The sequence below is a fragment of the Triticum urartu genome, chromosome 1 (assembly GCF_003073215.2).
Source record: "Triticum urartu cultivar G1812 chromosome 1, Tu2.1, whole genome shotgun sequence".
Taxonomy (NCBI): Eukaryota; Viridiplantae; Streptophyta; class Magnoliopsida; order Poales; family Poaceae; genus Triticum; species Triticum urartu.
Genome location: NC_053022.1, coordinates 559,207,958 through 559,230,412, shown reverse-complemented (window position 1 = coordinate 559,230,412; position 22,455 = coordinate 559,207,958). Strand labels below are relative to the sequence as shown.

At 41.9% G+C, this 22,455-nt stretch overlaps 1 non-coding gene across 1 annotated transcript; it reads right to left on the bottom strand.

The window, feature by feature from the left end:
• Positions 1-21,837: 21,837 nt before the first annotated feature.
• On the bottom strand, positions 21,838-21,909 carry TRNAQ-CUG. Its single transcript has one exon. It is a non-coding gene; the product is annotated as a tRNA-Gln (tRNA).
• Between the last annotated feature and the right edge of the window lie 546 nt (positions 21,910-22,455).

Here is a 22,455-nt window from a genome sequence, read left to right as displayed (position 1 = left end):
CCGTTTGTTTTCTCGCACTACAAGGTGTTTGAGAAACGGATGACCGAGACATAGTCTTTCAGAAGCGCTAGCACCTTACATGTGGGGTAGACCGTACCACCTACAACCCCTACATCTGCTAGTCCACCCCGTAAGAGTTCGCACAACTTAGTCAACTATGCCAGAGCCCATAGTAGCATGTGGCTGCACACGGAAGTATTTAGCATGAATTATCTTATGATCCCTTTGAGCCTGGGTGGCGGTCCAGAAAAAAAACAGGCAAGTCCTGATAGACATCAGGTGCCTCAATCCACCCAGATGTGTGTTAGGTTGCCACCTTAGATAAACCATTAAAATTATCAATCTCACATCTGTCATGGATATCACTCACCCAATCCACGTCTACTAGCATAGCATGGCCTAATAAGCAACGTAGAAGTAACTCCCAAAGGTTTCATAATAATACAGGTAATAGGTACTACCTCATCTACTTCCCATCCCACAATTTAATTAGATCCTAATCATGCAATGTGTGAGGATTGATCTAATGCAATAAAACTGGGTTGTAGAAAAGGTATGATCAAAGTGTGAACTTGCCTGCAATGTTGATGAAGATGATTCGCACTCAAAACTCATGATAGATCTACTCGTCACACTCCGGTCAATCTATCGTAAGCAAACAATAGTAACCACACAATAAGTACTCATCTAATGCACAGGTAAAACTCGAACGAGAGAACGAACCAGAAGGTTCAACTTAAGAACTCCGGTTGCAAAGAAAGAACGAACCGAACAAAGAAACGAAAAACAAACGGCGGAAGAAAACAACTCGGTTCTAGCAAGTTGAAACTAGGTCAAAATTTTACAGTAGCAAAACTTGTTCAAGTTGATTAGACGGAACGGCGGTTTCGAGACGAAACTCCAGGCGTTTGAATCACCTGATTCCGATAAACGGGCGAGAAGATAAACTAGAACGAAGATCGGATCTGAGATCGCGATCGCGGAATAAATCCGACGAGAAGAAAAAGAAGAACGGTTAAACGAACGGACGTCGTTAACCTAGAAGAATCGGTGATCACATTCGTTGAAACGAACGGTCCGAAAGAAGAACGAAAACCGATCTAGGGTTTTCGGAGAAAAAGACCGAAAAGAAACGGAAAACCGATCTAGAAAACCGGAACGGTTTAGCGAAGAACCGGAAAGAAAACGAAAAGAAGAGAAGAAAAGAATCGGAACGATTTAGAAGAAAACCGATCCGAGGAAAAGAAAGAGACGCGGCGCGGTACCTCCGGCGAGGTCTCCGGTGAGGGGCTCCGGCGAACGGCGGCGTTGGGCGGCGGCGGCGACGGCGGCGGCAGGTGAGGCGGCGGGTGAGGCGGCACGGCGCGGGTGAGGCGGCGGGGGCGCGGGTGAGGCGGCGGGTGAGGCGGCGCGGCGCGGGCAAGGCGGCGGCGGCGGTGACGCAGGGCGGCGGCGGCGCGGCAAGGTGCGGCGGTGGCGGTGACGCAGGGCGGCGGCGGCGCGGCAAGGTGCGGCGCGGCGGTGAGAGGCGCGGGGTGGGCGCGCGGCTTGGAGAGGAGAGAGGGGCTTGGGATTTTGTGTGGGGAGAGGGGGGGTGTTGGGTATTTATATTGGGGAGGGGTGAGGAGACTTGGGGTAGGGGACAAGAAATAAGAATAAGATAGGAAAGATCTAGAAAAAGAAAGGAATAACGGAAGTAGGACAAAAGTCCTACTAGGATTTGGTTTAAGCAAGAGGCGAGGCGGCGGCCTCCTGCGCCAGCGCTAGGCGCGCGGCTCCCTGGGCGGTGGCCTTTGGCCCGGCTGGGCCTTGGCCTGGCCGGCCTTGGTCCAGTTTTTTTTTTATAAACGGTTCAGCGCGCAGAAAAAAAAGGAGATCTAAACGAACTCCGAAAAATCTAAAGTAAATTTTCCCCGACTCTTAAAAATGAGCTGAACAAAATGAACTTTTCTCCGGACCTAAAATGCAATTTTCAAAAACGCGCATTTTTCCCTATCCAAAGAAGAACAAACAAACACCGGAAAACAAAATTTGATCTATTTATTAAATCTTCATTTTCCCTATATTTTGGGAAAGTCATATTATTCCCTCTCTTATATTTTTGACGTCGGAAAAATAATTGAAGATGAAATAAATAAATCAAATGACCCTCTTTTCAAATTCGAGAAAACTCTCAAATATGAAAATAACGAAATCTCCAACTCTCTCCGAAGGTCCTTGAGTTGCGTGAAATTTCTAGGATCGACCAAAATGCAAGAAAATAGGATATGCATGATGATCTAATGTATTCCAATTTGAAAAATAAATTCAAAAGAACTTTGAATTTAATTCTTTGAAACTCCCAACTCATATTTCATATAATTTGAAGAAGTCATTTTATCTTCTCTCGTGAAAATCATTGAGTCGCATAAAGTTTCAGAATTGGAATATTTTCAAATGAAATTCAAATATTTTCAACACCCCTTGTCATTTAAATAAATGGAAGAAGTCATGTCATCTTCTCTCCGGGGTTTAGTGTTTGAAAAGCATTTGAATTCATAGAGATCAGAAAGCAAATATGAAAATTTGGGAAAGTCCTTTTATTCCCTCTCATTTAACTTTCAAAAGAATTCGAATTTCACTCAAATTTCACGCAATCAATCAAACAATCAATCAATCAATCTATTTGTTTATAACATTTCAAAATTTAGAATTTTGGGATGTTACACACAGGCTTCGGTCAGTCCGCTTTTGGCGGACCGAACCTTCTCGACCACCGCACTCATGATAGTGCGGTGCTCTTCTTCAATGGAAGCGCCGCGAAGCGCTTCCAGCAAGTTGTCTGATGCCTCAGGCTGGACAAAGGCCATCGGCACAGACGACTCACCCCCCGTAGCGAGGGGTCGCCTGACAAAATCCGGAACCACTGGAGGTTCCGACGCAGTATCCTGCTGGGGGCCAAACTTGCTACGGCCCCCGACATTAGAGCCCACGGGAGTCTTGCGCCCCATGCTCCCAGACGGTGCCCTTTGAGACAACACTTTGATGTCGTCCGTAGGCCGGGGGGAGGTGGCTGTCGGGAGTGAATCGATGTTCATCACCGACTAGCCCAAAGACTCGTCCGAAGAGGATACGTCGATATGGGCTTTGGATGGGATGCATGATCATGTTTGACATGATAAGTAATAAAACAAAACATACCATAACTATTATAGTATCCGGATACTTACGACTTCGCCAGGGGCTTGTCCCTGGGCAACCACTCCTTGTCGCTGTAAGCAGCTGTTGTGGAGCAGTCCGGAAGGAGGATCCTTACATTCTTGGACCCTTCGGCCTCCCCAGATGGGGCGGCCTTCCTTTTCTTGTCTCCCGGGGCTGGGGGGGAGAACTTTCCTCTTCCTCCTCCTCGTTTTCATGGGAGGAGTGCACCTCAGTGTTTTTGGACGATGAGTCTGATATAACCTTGCACCGGAGACCTCTTCTGGTCCCCGCAGCCTTCTTCTTGGCCTTCTTCTCGGACGCCTCATAGGGCGCCGGAACCAGCATCTCCGTTAAGAGAGCCCTTGCTGGATCTTCGGGGCAGTGTGGCCGGACAATCGATCTGCTCCCCTGTCGCTACCCAGTCCTGTTAAAATGGCGTGGAGGCTCAGATCCCTCACATGATTATACTGGGGAAAGAAACATCTTATGAGATATAAAGAGCTTACCGGATTGGCAGGGCGCTTTGCGCTGAGTCCGCGATCCTCGGTAAGGGGAGGAGGTACCTCGGCGGCCTTGAACAGGACCCTCCAGACGTCTTGGTGTGTCATGTCGAAAAGCTCTCGCAGCGTCTGGTGCTTGGCTGGGTCAAACTCCCACATATTGAATGCCCGTCTTTGACACGGAACGATCCCGCGGAAGAGCATGACCTGGACCACGTTGACAAGCTTGATTTTCCTGCTTATCATATTTTTAACACAGTTCTGGAGTACGGTCAGCTCCACCGATGAACCCCAGGATAGGCCCTTCTCTTTCCAGGAGGTGAGCCGCGTGGGGATGCCAGATCAAAATTCGGGGGCCGCCACCTAGTTGGTGTCGCGTGGCTCGGTGATGTAGAACCACCCCGATTGCCACCCCTTCACGGTCTCCACATAGGAGCCTTTGAGCCAGGTGACATTGGGCATTTTGCCCACCATGGCGCCTCCGCAGTCCGCTTGTTGGCCAACCACCACCTTCAGTTTCACGTTGAAGGTCTTCAGCCACAGGCCGAAGTGGGGCTTGATGCGGAGGAAGGCCTCGCACACGACAATAAACACCGAGATGTTGAGGATGAAATTGGGGGCCAGATCATGGAAGTCCAGCCCGTAGTAGAACATGAGCCCGCGGACAAACAGGTGGAGGGGAAATCCCAGCCCGTGGACGAAGTGGGTGAGGAATACAACCCTCTTGTGGGGTGCTGGAGTAGGGACGATCTGCCCCGTGTCTAGGAGCCGGTGCGCGATGTCTGCGGCTAGGTATCCGGCTTCCCGAAGCTTCATAATGTTCTCCTCCGTAATGGAGGAGACCATCCACTTGTGTCCCCCGCTCCGGACATGTTTGGAATGGCTTTATGGAGAAAATAAGAACTTGGGCGCTGGAGCTCGAGCACGCGAGAATGGATGGGCAGGGGAAGAAGAAGGCGTGGGTGAAAAAGAGGAGCCCTTGTCCCTTTATAAAGGTAGTAGAAACTGTGCGCCTCCCTACTTGCACCATAAAATTGCTTATTCCCCAAGCACCGCGATTGATGGCGCGGTTGGGGTACCCATGTCTATATTGATGCGAATCCTGTGATAAGGGGAACACGATCTCTGCTTCGACAAGACGTGCCAATAAAACCGCCTCGCAATATGTGCAGTGGCAGGCCGGGAAAAATGGTTCGTAATAACCGGGCCACGGCAGGACGCCACGTTATGAAAAGTTGTCAACAGATTGGATTTGTGGAATAATATACTCTCTACGGTGGTATGTGGAATTTGTTTTGCAGAGGACATGATCCTTGTGTTCAAAATTTTCTATGGAGTATTCGAAGGAGGAACCCGCCTTGCAATGCCGAAGACAATCTGCGTGCCGGACTTATCATCATTGAAACCTGGTTCAGGGGCTACTGAGGGAGTCCTGAATTATGGGGTCCTCGGACAGCCGAACTATATACTTTGGCCGGACTGTTGGACTATGAAGATACAAGATTGAAGACTTCGTCCCGTGTCCAGGTGGGACTCTCCTTTGCATGGAAGGAAAGCTTGGCAATTCGGATATGTAGGTCTCCTCCCTTGTAACCGACTCTGTGTAACCCTAGCCCCCTCCGGTGTCTATATAAACCGGAGGGTTTAGTCCGTAGGACAACAACAATCATAATCATAGGCTAGCTTCTAGGGTTTAGCCTCTATGATCTCGTGGTAGATCAACTCTTGTAATACTCATATCATCAAGATCAATCAAGCAGGAAGTAGGGTATTTCCTCCATTGAGAGGGCCTGAACCTGGGTAAACATTGTGTCCCCCGCCTCCTGTTACCATCAGCCTTAGACGCACACTTCGGGACCCCCTACCCGAGATCCACCGGTTTTGACACCGACAGCTGCCATCTAGCTCTGCACTTGATTCACCTTCTGTTTTGAGTAAACTTGTGACACCTAAACCTGCATCTTCTATTAATTCTGATATGTCGCATGTTATTGATGATGCAAGTTCTACTTTGCATGATACTTATGATGAAACTACTTCTATGCTTGATACTACTGTGCCACTAGGTGAATTTCTTGATGAACAACTTGCTAGGGTTAGAGAGAATGAAATTATTGAATCTAATAACATTGATGAAAGTGATGATGAATATTCTCCCCCTAGATATGAATTATGTGTTGTGCCTGAAGGTTATGTTATGGACGAAGAAACTGCTAGAAACTTTTTAGCTTGCAATGATAGATATGATCTTAAGAAATTATTAGCTAAGCTGAAAGAAAAATCTTTAAATGCTAGAATGAAATATGACCCTGCTTTTGCTACTTCACCTATCTGTATTTCTGATAAGGATTATGATTTCTCTATCGATCCTGAGTTAATTACTTTGGTTGAATCTGATCCTTTTAATGGCTATGAATCTGAAACTATTGTGGCACATCTTACTAAATTAAATGATATAACCACCCTATTCACTAATGATGAGAAAACTCGCTATTACTTTATCCTTAAGTTTTTTCCGTTCTCATTAAAGGATGATGCTAAAACATGGTTTAATTCTCTTGATCCTGGTTGTGTGCATAGTCCCCAGGATATGATTTATTACTTCTCTGATAAATACTTCCCCGCTCATAAGAAATAATCTGCCTTAAGGGAAATATATAATTTTTTACAAATTAAAGAAGAGAGTCTCCCACAAGATTGGGGGGGCTTCTCCAATTACTTCATGCTTTGCCTGATCATCCTATCAAGAAAAATGAAATACTAGATATCTTTTATAATGGACTAACTGATGCTTCCAGAGACCGCCTAGATAGTTGTGTTGGTTGTGTTTTCAGGGAAAGAACTATTGATCAACCTAAATTGCTACTGAATACTATGTTGAGTAATGAAAATGATTGGACACTTCCTGAACCAACTCCTAAGCCAACTCCGAAGAAAAGGGGTATTCTAGTTCTCAGTCTTGAAGATATGCAAGAGGCAAAGAAATCTATGAAAGAAAAAGGTATTAAAGCTGAAGATGTTAAGAATTTACCACCTATTGAAGAAATACATGGTCTTGATAACCCAACACAGGTAGTAAAGTTAAATCATCTCTATAGATTTGATGAAGGTGATATCCCTCATTATAAGTCTGCTAGCCAATTCTTAGATGAGTTTGATAATTTTATTGTTAAACAAGAAAACTTCAATGCTTATGTTGGTAGAAAATTGAAATGTAATGCTTATATGATTGAACACTTGAGTGATTATATGTCTAGAGTTAAAGGTGAACTTAAACTTATTAGTAAACATGCTTCGATGGTTACCACTCAAGTAGAACAAGTACTTAAAGCTCAGAATGATTTTCTCAGTGAATTAGATAATAAGAAAATGATAATGCTGTTAGAGTTGTGACTAGAGGGGGTAAAATGACTTAGGAACCTTTGTATCCGGAGGGCCACCCTAAGAGAATTGAGCAAGATTCTCAGAGAACTAATGTTGATGAACCTAGTTCTTCTAAGAAGAAGAAAAATAAAAATGATAGGACTTTGCATGCTTCTAGTGAACCTGTTGTAGACACACCTGAGAATCCCAATGATATTTCTATTTCTGACGCTGAAACACAATCTGGTGATGAACATGAACCTAGTGATAATGTTAATAAAGATGTTCATGTTGATGCTCAACCTAGCAATAACAATGATGTAGAAATTGAACCTGTTGTTGATCTTGATAACCCACAATCAAAGAATCAACGTTATGATAAGAGAGACTTTGTTGCTAGGAAGCACGGTAAAGAAAGAGAACCATGGGTTCAGAAACCCAAACCATCCAAGAAAAGGGATGGTGAGGATTTTGAGCGCTTTGCTGAAATGATTAGACCTATCTTTTTGCGTATGCGTTTGACTGATATGCTTAAAATGAATCCTTATGCTAAGTATATGAAAGATATTGTTACTAATAAAAGAAAGATACCGAAAGCTGAAATTTCCACCATGCTTGCTAATTATACTTTTAAAGGTGGAATACCAAATAAACTAGGAGATCCCGGAGTACCAACTATACCATGCTCCATTAAAAGAAACTATGTTAAAACTGCTTTATGTGATCTTGGAGCCGGTGTTAGTGTTATGCCTTTCTCTTTATATCGTAGACTTGAATTGAATAAGTTGACACCTACTGAAATATCTTTGCAAATGGACGATAAATCAACCGCTATACCTGTCGGTATTTGTGAGGATGTGCCTGTTGTGGTTGCAAACGTTACTATTTTAACGGACTTTGTTATTCTTGATATTCCCGAGGATGATAGTATGACGATTATCCTTGGTAGACCCTTTCTGAATACTACAGAGGCTGTTATTGATTGCAACAAAGGCAATGTCACTTTTCATGTTAATGGTAATGAGCATACGGTACACTTTCCGAGGAAATGACCTCAAGTCCACAGTATCAATTCTATTGGAAAAATTCCAACGATTACTATTGGAGGTTTTGAATTTCCTCTTCCTACTGTCAAGAAGAAATATGATATTCTTATTGTTGTGGATGTGCATATCCCCGTTGAGGTAACCTAGTGTTATTCGAAAATTCTCCGGTTCCATACGATTCGGAATGAGTTTGTTAACAAGACTTGATCAACCTTGTTAGTGGATTCCTTTTGATGAGCATGAGATGGATGAAGTTAGAAAGCACAACTTTCTGTACCCTCCTTTTACTTTCTATTATTTACATTAAATAAAGCAAAAATAGTATTTTTTGTCTGTTTTCTGAATTATCCTTGCAATAAAAAATACTCTGAAAATAAAAGTTCTCCAAATGTCCTGAAAATTTAATATGATTTTTTCTAGAATATTTGGCACTAAGAACACACCAGAGGGGGCAACCACCTGGCAACTGATGACCCACAAGTATAGGGGATCTATCTAGTCCTTTCGATAAGTAAGAGTGTCGAACCCAACGAGGAGTAGAAGGAAATGATAAGCGGTTTTCAGCAAGGTATTCTCTACAAGTACTGAAATAAGTGGTAACAGATAGTTTTGTGATAGGATAGATTGTAACGAGCAACAAGTAACAAAAGTAAATAAAGTGCAGCAAGGTGGCCCAATCCTTTTGTAGCAAAGGACAAGCCGGAACAAACTCTTATAATAGGAAAAGCGCTCCCGAGGACACTGTAACGCCTCGGACACACCCGCCGGTGGTCGTTACTCCTGGCGGGATCTAGACTGGCCCCACAGATCAATACTAGTCCTTTCTGCGCACTTTGTCCTCACTCGTGCGCACCCGGGAGCAACTTCCTGGTTGGTCACCCATCCTGACACTACTCCAAACTAAGCACGCTTAACTTTGGAGTTCTGTCTGAATGGGCTCCCGGAAAAGAAGGAATTCCTTATTGATATGAGTAATCTATCATCCCTATTAAGCCAGGCTATCACGTACACCCCCACTCAGAGGAACCGACGTCCTCGTCGGGCCATAGGAACGTTCCCTCTTGGCACATATGTCTGTGCATCTAGTCCGGTACATGTGCCATGCCGGGTGCCACGACGGGTCACAAACGTCATGAACAACATGACCACGCACCTGTCCGCAAACATCCATGTAACCGCGAGGGTCGGCTCTGATACCAACTTGTAACGCCCCGGACACACCCGCCGGTGGTCGTTACTCCTGGCGGGATCTAGACTGGCCCCACAGATCAATACTAGTCCTTTCTGCGCACTTTGTCCTCACTCGTGCGCACCCGGGAGCAACTTCCCGGTCGGTCACCCATCCTGACACTACTCCAAGCTAAGCACGCTTAACTTTGGAGTTCTGTCTGAATGGGCTCCCGGAAAAGAAGGAATTCCTTATTGATATGAGTAATCTATCATCCCTATTAAGCCAGGCTATCACAGACACATGGGAATATCGTCAAGCTAGTTTTCATCACGTTCATATGATTCGTGTTCGATACTTTGATGATTTGATATGTGGGTGGACCGGTGCTTGGGTGTTGTTCTTACTTGAACAAGCATCCCACTTATGATTAACCTCTATTGCAAGCATCCGCAACTACAACAAAAGTATTAAGGTAAACCTAACCATAGCATGAAACATATGGATCCAAATCAGCCCCTTACGAAGCAACGCATAAACTAGGGTTTAAGCTTCTGTCACTCTAGCAACCCATCATCTACTTATTACTTCCCAATTCCTTCCTCTAGGCCCAAATAATGGTGAAGTGTTATGTAGTCGACGTTCACATAACACCACTAGAGGCTAGACAACATACATCTTATCAAAATATCAAACGAATACCAAATTCACATGACTACTAATAGCAAGACTTCTCCCTTGTCCTCAGGAACAAACGTAATGACTCACAAAAGCATATTCATGTTCACAATCAGAGGGGTAATAATATGCATATAGGATCTGAACATATGATCTTCCACCAAATAAACCAACTAGCATCAACTACAAGGAGTAATCAACACTACTAGCAACCTACTAGCACCAATCCCGGACTTTGAGACAAGAATTGGATACAAGAGATGAACTAGGGTTTGGAGATGAGATGGTTCTGGTGAAAATGTTGATGGAGATTTCCCTCTCCCAATGAGAGGAGCGTTGGTGATGACGATGGTGATGATTTCCCCCTCCCGGAGGGAAGTATCCCCGGCAGAACAGCTCTGCCGGAGCTCTAGATTGGTTCCGCCAAGGTTCCGCCTCGTGGCGGCGGAGTTTCGTCCCGAAAGGTTCCTTCTTATTTTTTTCTCATTGAAAGACTTCATATAGGAGAAGATGGACGTCGAAGAGCCACCAGGGGGCCCACGAGGTAGGGGAGCGCGCCCCCCACCCTCGTGAGCAGGGTGTGGGCCCCCTGGCCTTCATCTTTGGTGAGGATTTTTCTTTATTTATTTTAAGATGTTCCATGGAGTTTCAGGACTTTTGGAGTTGCACAGAATAGGTCTCTAATATTTGCTCCTTTTCCAGCCCAAAATTCCAGCTACCGGCATTCTCCCTCCTTATGTAAACCTTGTAAAATAAGAGAGAATAGCCATAAGTATTGTGACATAAAGTGAAATAACAGTCCATAATGCAATAAATATCGATATAAAAGCATGATGCAAAATGGACGTATCAACTCCCCCAAGCTTAGACCTCGCTTGTCCTCAAGCGAAAAGCCGATAACAATAAAAATGGTCCTCATGTTTAGAGGTAGAGGCGTTGATAAAAATAAAATACGGACATGAAGGCATCATGATTATTCTCATAACAGCAACATATATAGATTTTGTCATATGATTACTTATGTTCAAGTGATGATCTATTCACAATGCAAAAGTATAAATCATAAACCTTATTGGGCTCCGACAAACTATAATCTCAGTCATTGAAGCAATTGCAATTTATCATAACATCAGAAAGAGTCTATGTCAGAGCTAAAAAGCAAGTCCACATACTCAACTATCATTTAGTCCTCCATAATTGCTAACACTCACACAGATACTTGTGGTTACGGAGTTTTAATCGGACACAGAGAAAGATTAGGGGCTTATAGTTTTGCCTCCCAACGTTTTACCTCAAGGGTAATGTCAACAATAATGGTTCATGCTCCCCTACATCCAATTATATATATATATATATATATATATATATATATATATATATATCATGTTCTTTCCAACATGCTGAGCTTGCCAAAGGATAAAATGAAAAAGAAAAGGTGAAGATCACCGTGACTCTTGCATAAGGTAGAAGATAATAAGAAAGGATAGGCCCTTCGCAGAGGGAAGCAGAGGTTGCCATGCGCTTTTATGGTTGGATGCATAAAATCTCAATGCGAAAGAACGTCACTTTATATTGCCCCTTGTGATATGAACCTTTATTATGCAGTCTGTCACTTTTATTACTTTCACATCACAAGATCGTATAAAGCTTATTTCTCCCACACCAATCAATCATACATATTTAGAGCAATTTTTATTGCTTTGCACCGATGACAACTTACTTGAAGGATCTTACTCAATCCATAGGTAGATATGGTGGACTCTCATGGCAAAACCGGTTTAAGGGTATTTGGGAGCACAAGTAGTATTTCTACTTGGTGCTGAGAATTTGGCTAGCATGAGGGGGAAAGGCAAGCTCAACAAGTTAGAGGATCCATGACAACATACTTTATCTCAGATATAAGAAAGACATAACTCATTATGTTGTCTTCCTTGTCCAACATCAACTCTTTAGCATGTCATATTTTAATGAGTGCTCCCAATCATAAAAGATGTAAATGATAATATATCTATATGTGAAAACCTCTCTTTCCTTATTACTTCCTATTAATTGCAACAATGACCAAAGCTATGTTTGCCAACTCCCAACAACTTTTAATCATCATACTCTTTCTATGTGAAGTCATTACTCTCAATAAGATCAATATGAACTTTTTGTTTCTTTTTATTCTTTTTCTCTTTTCTTTTATTCACCCAAGATCATGGCAAAATAATCAAGCCCTTGACTCAACACTAATCTTTATTATATATAGCTCACGGACCCGATTACATAGAGAGATCATAAAGCAAACTCAAAACTAGATCATGCCATAAACTTTATTCTACTAGATCAAGATACTACTAATAGGATCGAACTAAGAAAAACAGTAAAGATAGGAGTTGTGATTGTGATACGATACCGGGGCACCTCCCCCAAGCTTGGCAGTTGCCAAGTGGAGTGCCCATACCCATGTGATTATATCTCCTTTGTCGGTGAAGAAGGTGGAGGTGACGGATAATCGCACATCGAGCGTAAGAGGTCCTCCAGCTTGCGAATAATGCCCTTGAGTGCAACAATATGCTCCTTCAACAAAATATTTTCTTGTGTGAGATACTTGTTTTGTATACGAGCTAACTCAATCATCTTGAAAGCTTCGATCTCGGTTGGGGTAAGAAGGTTATGATCAAGTTGGAGGGTGTCTTTTGCTGCTGGAGCTTGATCCTCTGTGGCCTTCTTGATCCTTTCATCTTTGTTGACCCTCGTGGGTTCTTCCCTCTTCAGATCTATCTTCATTAGCCAAGCATCGTTGTCACCATTGTTGGAGGACGGAGACAACATGATGCCTAGCCTGGAAAACCCTGACAGAAAACAGCTCGAAACAAGAACAGAGGAGGTTTGCATGATACGGGAGTCAAAACCTTCGGGAGGTTATATAATGAATTTTTACCAACCAAAATACGTATCGTGCAAGAAAACGGAGTCCGGAAGGCACACGAGGTGCTCATGAGGTAGGGGGCGCGCCCACCACCCTCGTGGGGCCCTCGTGTCCTTCCCGGACTGCTACTTATTTTTCTATTTTTTTTAAATATTCCAAAACGGAGAAATATTGCCTTAAAAATTGTTTTAGAGTCGGTTTACTTACCGTACCACATACCTATTCCTTTTCAGAGTCTGAAACATTCCGGAAAGTGTCCCTTATGTATTCCTCCGGGGTTACGGTTTCAATAATATTGGTTTCAACATTTATGGGATTACCTGAGATATAATGTTTAATTCTTTGACCGTTTACCACCTTCGGATTTGTGCCCTCGAAGTTGTTGATCTTTATGGCACCGGAACGATAGACCTCTTTGATAACATAGGGGCCTTCCCATTTAGAGAGAAGTTTTCCTGCAAAAAATCTTAAACGAGAGTTGTATAGCAAGACATAATCACCTACATTAAACTCACACTTTTGTATCCTTTTGTCATGCCATCTTTTAACTTTTTCTTTAAACAACTTGGCATTTTCATAAGCTTGGGTTCTCCATTCATCAAGTGAGCTAATATCAAATAACCTCTTCTCACCGGCAAGTTTAAAATCATAGTTAAGCTCTTTAATAGCCCAATATGCCTTATGTTCTAGTTCGAGAGGTAAGTGACATGCTTTTCCATAAACCATTTTATACGGAGACATACCCATAGGATTTTTATATGCAGTTCTATAAGCCCATAATGCATCATCAAGTTTCTTGGACCAATTCTTTCTAGACCTATTAACAGTCTTTTGCAAAATTAATTTGAGCTCTCTATTGCTCAACTCTACTTGACCACTAGACTGTGGGTGATAAGGAGATGCAATTCTATGATTAACATCATACTTAGCAAGCATTTTACAGAAAACACCATGAATAAAGTGTGAACCACCATCAGTCATTAAATATCTAGGGACTCCAAACCTCGGGAAAATAACTTCTATAAGCATTTTAATAGAAGTGTTATGATCAGCACTACTAGTTGGAATAGCTTCTACCCACTTAGTAACGTAATCAACAGCAACTAGAATATGTGTGTATCCATTAGAGGCAGGAAAAGGTCCCATATAATCAATCAAAGCCCCAAACATCAAACGGTTCAATAACAAGTGAATAATTCATAGGCATTTCTCGACGTCTACTAATATTACCAATTCTTTGACATTCATCACAAGACAAGACAAACTTACGGGCATCCTTGAAGAGAGTAGGCCAATAAAAACCAGATTGCAATACCTTATGTGCAGTTCTATCTCCAGCGTGGTGTCCTCCATAAGCCTCGGAATGACACTTGCGTAGGATCTGTTCCTGTTCATGCTCAGGTACACAATGTCTAATAACACCATCTACTCCTTCTTTATAAAGATGTGGATCATCCCAAAAGTAATGTCTTAAATCATAGAAAAACTTTCTCTTTTGCTGGTATGTGAAGCTAGGTGGTATAAACTTAGCAACAATATAATTAGCATAATCAGCATACCATGGAGTACTACGAGAAGTACTTATAACATTTAATTGTTCATCAAGAAAGCTATCATTAATAGGTAGTGGGTCATCAAGAATATTTTCTAACCTAGACAAGTTATCTGCAACGGGGTTCTCAGCTCCCTTTCTATCAACAATATGCAAATCAAATTCTTGTAGCAAGAGAACCCATCTAATAAGTCTAGGTTTAGCATCTTTCTTTTCCATAAGGTATTTAATAGCAGCATGATCAGTTTGAATAGTTACTTTAGAATCAACAATATAAGATCTGAACTTATCACAAGCAAATACAACCGCTAAAAGCTCTTTTTCAGTAGTAGCCTAATTTCTTTGAGCATTGTCTAGAGTCTTACTAGCATAATGAATAACATTTAATTTCTTATCAACTCTTTGCCCTAGAACAGCACCTACAGCATAATCACTAGCATCACACATAATTTCAAAGGGTAAATTCCAATCAGGTGGCTGAACAACAGGTGCAGAGACTAATGCTTTCTTAAGTATTTCAAATGCTTCTACACAATCATCATCAAAGACAAATGGTATATATTTTTGCAATAAATTAGTCGGAGGCCGAGAAATTTTTGAGAAGTCCTTAATGAACCTCCTGTAAAATCCGGCGTGACCAAGGAAACTTCTTATACCTTTGATGTCCTTGGGACATGGCATCTTTTCAATAGCATCAACCTTGGCTTTATCAACTTCAATACCTCTTTCAGAAACTTTGTGCCCCAAGACAATACCTTCATTAACCATAAAGTGGCACTTTTCCCAATTCAAGACAAGATTAGTTTCTTCACATCTCTGCAAAACTCGATCAAGATTGCTCAAGCAATCATCAAAAGAGGAACCATAGACGGAAAATTCGTCCATGAAAACCTCACAAATCTTTTAACAAAAGTCAGAGAATATAGCCATCATGCATCTTTGAAAGGTAGCAGGTGCATTACATAAACCAAAAGGCATACGTCTATAAGCAAAAGTACCAAAAGGGCATGTAAAAGTAGTCTTTGATTGATCTCTAGCCGACACAGGTATTTGAGAGAAACCAGAATAACCATCTAGAAGGCAATAGTGTGTGTGTTTGCATAATCTTTCTAGCATTTAATCAATAAAAGGTAAAGGGTAATGATCTTCCTTAGTAGCTTTATTTAATTTGAGGAAATCAATTACCATCCTATAACCTGTGATAATTCTTTGTGGAATCAATTCATCTTTATCATTAGGAACAACAGTAATACCTCCCTTCTTAGGGACACAATGGACAGGATCAACCAAAACCCTAATGTCACCTAGATACTCCAATGTCACCTCAAGTATCCGTGGGTATGATTATACGATATGTATCACACAATCTCAGATTCATCTATTCAACCAACACAAAGGACCTCAAAGAGTGCCCCAAAGTTTCTACCGGAGAATCACGACGAAAACGTGTGCCAACCCCTATGCATAGGTTCATGGGCGGAACCCGCAAGTTGATCACCAAAACATACATCAAGTGTTCTCAAATCTTTAAAGACTCAATCTGATAAGATAACTTCAAAGGGAAAACTCAATCCATTACGAGAGAGTAGATGGGGGAGGAGAAACATAAGATCCAACTATAATAGCAAAGCTCGCGATACATCAAGATCGTACCACTTCAAGAACACGAGAGAGAGAGAGATCAAACACATAGCTACTGGTACATAACCTCAGCCCCGAGGGAGAACTACTCCCTCCTCATCATGGAGAGCACCGGGATGATGAAGATGGCCACCGGAGAAGGATTCCCCCTCCGGCAGGGTGCCGGAACGGGTCTAGATTGGTTTTCGGTGGCTACGGAGGCTTCTGGCGGCGGAACTCCCGGTCTATTGTTTGTTCTGGAAGTTTTAGGGTACATGAGTATATATGGGTGCAGGAAGTACGTCGGTGGAGCTTCGGGGGCCCCACGAGGCAGGGGGCGCGCCCCCACCCTCGTGAGCACCTCTCTTGGCTCCTAACGTGGGGTCTAAGTCCATCTAGTAGCTTTCCTTCCAAAAATAACTTCTCCAGTTGATTTCGTTCCGTTTCGACTCCGTTTGATATTCCTTTTCTTTGAAACACCGAAATAGGCAAAAAAAACAGCAATTCTGGGCTGGGCCTCCGGTTAATAGGTTAGTCCCAAAAATAATATAAAAGTGGATAATAAAGCCCAATATTGCCCAAAACAGTAGATAACATAGCATGGAGCAATCAAAAATTATAGATACGTTGGAGACGTATCACTAAATCGTAATTATTTTAAAACGCCTATTCACCCCCCCCCCTCTAGGCGACATCCTCGATCTTTCACACGTGTATCTTTCCCTTTCTCTGGCATGAAAATACTTTTATGTTCTCATCACCAAGGGTGACCCAATGATAGGTACGTTTCTTCCAGTATACGATTCTTGTAAGTGAGGAGAATATGTGCTTTTGAGGACATATTTGAAATTGGACTCTATAAAAGAGAGTTTTCCTTTTTCTTCAAGCGCAACCAACTAGAGCAGAAGCTCATTTCAATTTTTTTAAAGAAGCTTTAACATTGAAATAGAATTACTCCAGTGCTTCAAATCACGCCTTAGATTTTTTTTTTGCCAACAAAGAGGAGGCACTATTGTTGGCCTTGGCAGGAAGGTTCCAAAATTGTTGCACCACCTAAAAAAACTCAGGATGAAGTGGCCAGGAGCTCTCAAAATGGAACAATTTACAACGGGCTATACCAAAGTCAATACTAACCACAAAGGGTCACATAATCTGAGAGAGGTTTAGCAAGTGACTTAGCAAAAGTGTTGGGAAAGATCGTCGTCCATTCGACCGAGGAAAAACCCAGTCAAAATTTTCAAGCAGTGGGTTATTTTGCATATTTCTCCATGTATATTGACAAACTTTAATATGAATTTCAGTCATAGACTGCTCACTGATGATTTCATTCATATCATCCACATTACCACCTTGTTTGTTTCTGTTTTCACTTGATCTAATGAAACTAAGATCGCCAAGAAAAAGTCATAACCCATCAAGGGGAATATCGTGCCCATGAAACTAATTCACAGAGAGTTGTCGGGATGAGAGAACGACCCATATATATTTGTGAGGTTACAACTTTTATTCAGAAGAGCAGAAATAAACTGAAAGGTTAACTATGAAGCACCAAATCAGTAAAATTCTAAATATCCCAAACAATAAGAAAACCTGCACACGCACACAAATATGGAATAAACTCAAATTGGTCGAATATTTTTTGGTAGAATTTCTAAATGAATGTGTGGTAAAAATCTTACTTTTTAGTCTCTATGAGACAAACAATTGAACTACCTGATTCATCAATCTTAGCACGCAATGCAGATAGCTTTTCATAAAGATTAATATCTCGAATGTTCCGGCATAAGATCTTCCAAACAATAAAATTCATATAAACTGAAAGAAGTTTAGATGGACCACAAGTTCAACAAAGTACTCTTAAACACACATGCAAAAGATTAAATGGGGACAGGGGCAATGGAAGCGCGGCACGACATGAAACTAAGATAAGTGCACTCTTGGTGCAATGATCGAAAAGATCCAGCCGATCAGGTAGAGTTCCCATCATCGTCAGTGGATGGAGCCTGCATGAGGCACTCGTTGGACCGCTCTGAAGCTGAGATGCTACAATGGGAGACACCGATGTGCTCGAGAACATGTATTGAGGTGGACGATGGAGGCGGTGCAGGCACAGATGGACCAGCAGTAGGAGGGGCCACCAGTGGTAGGTGTGGTCCAGCTACAGTTGTAGAAGAGGGGCGGGGCTTGACTAAGGGGTGCCTCCTGGGACGATTAGCAACAAATGTAGCCTTAAATCCTTGGAACCTGGTGCGGCGAGAACTGCGACGCAATTCAGAGACATCCAAAGGTGCAGGGCAGGAAGCACGGCGATGCTTCTTGGAAATAGTAACATCCTCCAGGGACACACTATCTTCCAAAGCAGAACAATGCACATCAGTCCAAGTAACTGCATCACTGCATTCATCCGGTAACGCATTCAGATCAAGGCCAGTCATCTATGAAACAAAAAAGAGAGGAATTAAACATTATTTTGAATATAATCTTTTTTGCATGCATACATGATAGATGACCTGCATTCTTTTTGCATGCAAAAAAGTATGAATATGTATTAATTTGTTGTAATCAAAGCACACCCATGAAATTGGCATCATCAAGGGATTATAGCAAGCATGTGGTTCTGAATATGATCCTTGTTTGTAGGCAAACAAAATAAAGAGTAAGAGAAAACAAACTGAATGTCTTGTTGCATGCATACACAAAGTTGATTCGTCATTTTTTGCATGCAGAATGTATACAATATGTACGAAATTGTTGTCATCAAACTAGTCCGGAGGGCCGAAACCCATCTGGCCCTGGATAACAATGTGGAATTTTTATATGCATCTAGTTTTGCTTAGTTTTGTTTAACAATTTGTTGTTGCTTTCACATCAATCACATAGTTGCTTACATCTCTTTCGTTTTTTATCCATAATCTCTCTTATTTTCCCTAATGCCTTCCCACTATACAGGCACCAGAAGAGGGACAATCCTATCAAGCACAAACGTTTGCCAGATAGAAGAAGGGGAATAGAGCTAGGCTAACTGGGGTATAGTAGAGGCAAAATAATAGTATATGCACAGGCAAGAACAGGTTGTGAATATACAATAGTTCTAACTGGGGGAAATTAAGTCCAACAAACAGAAACGAAATCAAAGGGAAACATATGCTGAATTTGCAGGCAATTTCCAGGGCACGATCTTCCTTTTTTGCTCAGTTTGTATGAACAAAATACCTTGTATTACCTGAGATATGTTCTTGTTTGCTTCAATTTCCTTAAGGAGGATTTTCTTCGTCCTCCTCTCCGGTGCCTATTGTGCGGCGGTGGCAACGGCAGTGGCTAGGGAGGATTTTTGGGGGAGGGGGTATTGTCCCTGGCGCGTGCCTTTTGTACCCTAGGTTTTTCCTAGATTGTTATAAGGGGGGAAGGGATGGACGCAGGCCCGATCTTAGAGGGGGAAAGAGAGGTGGCGGCCCTGGGCCCCCAAGACGAAGGGGGCCCAAATCAGCGCAATGCAGGCCGACAAGCGAAAGGCGGTCAAAACCCGCACCAGCCAAGAAGAGATTGCCCCATACCTTGTTTTCTTGATGCTTGCTTATGCGTTGCCGGAGATGCCCCATATTCATGCCAAGCTCATCTTCTAGGACTAGAATTGATTAGGTATGATGTCTGCTAGCTATTTAGTCATCCACTAGCTCTCCAAATAAACACCCAATGTCTACAATTTGGGAAATCATGTCATCAGGGTATGATATAAATATCGGTTTTTCTTGGTTAATTAGTCGTAATCAATTGTGTTGTCGATGGGTTCATGTCTGTAGGTCAAGCTTCACACCTTCAACTGGTCAAATTTCAACCTAAAAATCATCTAGGTATGAGGATATTTCTCCAAGAGCCTTAATTGCAAGTACAAAACCTGGTCTATATTGTTGGTTTGTCATGTTCATTGGCAGTTAGACAAATGTCTCTATATAATAAGGTCAAATTATAGAAACCTTGCTGAAATTTCCAGACTATCTATAAACACCTAAAATTATTGTGAACATATGCCTAATATTGACCTCATGTTGCTCTAACAGCAAGCAAATGAACTGTTAATTTATTTCTCGGTATAGAAGAATCTATTATTGCTCTATTTTGCACACCAGCCACAATTTATCCATTACTACCATCAGTCCATATATTGAGGTTAGGTGTTCTCTACTCGGTACAAATATAGCTTCTGGATGAACTTTTAACTGTTTATTGGGACATTAATATAAATTATGTTGATCATTAATTTGATGTTTATATTAAGGGCCCTGAGATTTTAGTTTCACCTTGAGTCCCCGAAATCTCAGGAACGCCCTACATGGGGGTTTTGGCGTGAAATAGGGAAAGGCAGGGTGTTAGTTGCCTTTTATTAAAAAAACATATATTCATTAATTAGAAAGGTTATAACAATCATTCATTATAGTTTGCTAAAAAATCATTCACTACAGCATACACCACGCAGGACGAAAAAGTATTAACAAGAATGCCATGGACCTAGTACCAAGGGTGAACTTAGCAATCTCATGAGTGACCAATTGGCAAGCCGACTAATTTTCAAAATTTTAAGATCATGGATCATCCTGGAGATACTCAAGAGTCTCTTTCTTCATATCAATGCGAGGAGACATGTCAAGCTTCTCATTTGCAAGAAAATGAGACAGCAGGGGGCGATGCGGTTATCTAATTTTGGATGAACGCTGGATAGGGGTAGGGAGCAATCGCTTGCTCCCTAGTAGCGTCCAAGTTGATATGTCTGTTTGCCAACATTTTTGTAGGGGAAAAACTAGGACTCAGAACAAGCATGCCCCACAACAGGCCATGCCTAGGTCAAGTGGCAACTAGTTACGTCACAAGCAAAAGGAATTTAACAAGGTCTAATGCGATTCAAGAAACTAGGTCAAAACACAGGCCGATGAGATCAATGGTTTCAACTGTGTGGGATGTCTCTTCCTGCACTAGTGATAGTTCTATTGGAGAACATTAGCTATGTGATACAAACAGTTCTCACTCGTCTGGTGCACTACCCCTATCGCATTTTTTAAAGTTTAAAGCAAACAATAGATACAATTCCCATGAACCATATCAAACTCCAAGAGCCATCGGTCTATCGAAACGGATATAGATATGCTTTGGTTGACACCTGCCTTCATAAGCATGGTACCAACACAGAGGCAAAGTACGAAACTGAGGAGATATCATGTCAAGAAGACCAGTGGCGAAGCCACACTATGGCTGTGTAGTCAACTCACTACACAGCTTTTGATCAAAACCTTCTAAATATACAAGTAAAATTCCATGGATAAATTCAGAAATACTGTAAGATTTGGAGAGGAATTGTAGTTGACATCACAGGTTTATAGTTCTGGCACCGCCACTGAAGAAGACTGTACCGCATATCATTGCATTTTGTGATCCAACTATATTTTATGTTAATGAGCACTGAAACTATTTTCAATGAGAAGACCAAAAGAAGTTTGATACATCATTCACATATGTAGGACAAAACGAAATTTGAAAGAGCGACAAGGCATGGCGTGTGAAAAATACGGGAGACACGACGATGTTGATTCGGATAAAAATTACTCTAGTAAATAAGAAATATGGAATGGTCGTATTGTCGTATGGAAAATTGCAAACCAAAATAGAGCAAACCCTATAAAGAAGATTCAAAAAAATAGCGAAGAACCAAATAAGAAAGTAGAAGTAATACATTCCGATAAAGATATGATCAATCAGGAAGGTTTTTCTTGAAAAGAAAAGGGGAATGTCACGTTTTTTTAGCAAGGAAAAACCGAAGGAAAAAAAGGTCCCACCGAGACTTGAACTCGGGTTACTGGATTCAGAGTCCAATGTCCTAACCACTAGACCATGGGACCACTTGTTGGTTCGATTTTAATAGCATTTATATAATTAATAATAGAGCGGGTCAGGCATCCTATCTGACGACCGTCGAGTGTCTGAGAAAATCTGCTTTCCCCTGTCTTGTTTTCCAAAGTCAAAACCAAATACTGATACAAATTCCTAAAAACCATATCAACTCCACGAGCCTTCGGTCCATCGAAACAGTTAGAAACTTAGAAATCTGCTTTGTTTGACACCTGACTTGAAAAGTGTGGTACCAAAAGAGAGGCAAAATATGAAACTGAGAAGATATCGTTTCGCCACATCTCACTGTATATCGTGATCAACGTATACAGGCTAGTGGCCACAAACTATTTCGATGAGAAATAAGATAAAGAAAGTTTGGTGCATCGTTCACGTATTTGAGACAAAAAGAGATATAAAATAGCATAAGAGCAACTTGAACAAATCATGTTTCTGTAAAAGAAAACTACCGTTAGGGCCAAACAACGCCTCAAAGAGATCCCGTAAACGTGGAATAAATTTACAGGATCCTGTAAACTTGACCCCAACTTCCCTCA